Source organism: Ricinus communis, chromosome 4 (genome assembly GCF_019578655.1).
Source record: "Ricinus communis isolate WT05 ecotype wild-type chromosome 4, ASM1957865v1, whole genome shotgun sequence".
NCBI lineage: Eukaryota > Viridiplantae > Streptophyta > Magnoliopsida > Malpighiales > Euphorbiaceae > Ricinus > Ricinus communis.
In genome coordinates, this window is record NC_063259.1 from 19,288,613 (window position 1) to 19,289,425 (window position 813).

An 813-nucleotide genomic window follows, 5' to 3' on the forward strand; every position below is an offset into this window, starting at 1 on the left:
TTGAACTTGAGGAACAATAGGAGAGAAAGAGTGAATAGGAGAAGAAGAAGAAAGAACAGAAAAAGAAGAAGAGGAAGAAGGAGCAGAAATAATAGGAGAAGAAACAAAGACTGAATCTGAACAAGAATCTGGAACAGAAACTAGTAAGACAGTACAATCAGAATCAGAAAGAATAGTAGAGAAAGGAAACTAATCTTCATAAAAAAAAATCTCTACTAACAAAAGTCTGTTTAGTAGTAAAATTGTACAACTTGTAACCCTTTTGACTAGGTGAATACCCAATGAACATTGTTTTAATGGCTCTAGAATCAAACTTATCCTTATGAGGTAAATTGTTGGTTGTAAAACATAAACAACCAAAAACTTTAAGATGATCATAAGTAGGAAGTTTTTCAAATAACAATTTATATGGGGTTTTCCAGTTAAGTAATTGCATTGCTAGTCTATTGAAAAAATAGGTAGCATGTAAAATGCATTCCCTCCAAAAAGATTTAGGTGAAAAAAGAGTGAAATCTCAAAGGCTGAGCAAGATCTAAAAGGTGCTTGTGTTTACACTCTACTACACCATTTTGTTGTGGTGTGTAAGGACAAGAAGTTTGATGTAAGATGCCTCTGTCAGCAAATAAAATAGCACAAGAAGAGTTAAGAAACTTTATGCCATTATCACTATAAAATACTTTGATTTTGGAATGGAATTGTGTATGTATTTGGTTCAAAAATCAAGAAAGAACAGAAAATACTTGATGCTTTTATTGAACTAAAAAATGCCAAGTTGATATAGTAAAATCATGAATAAGGGCAAGAAAATAATGT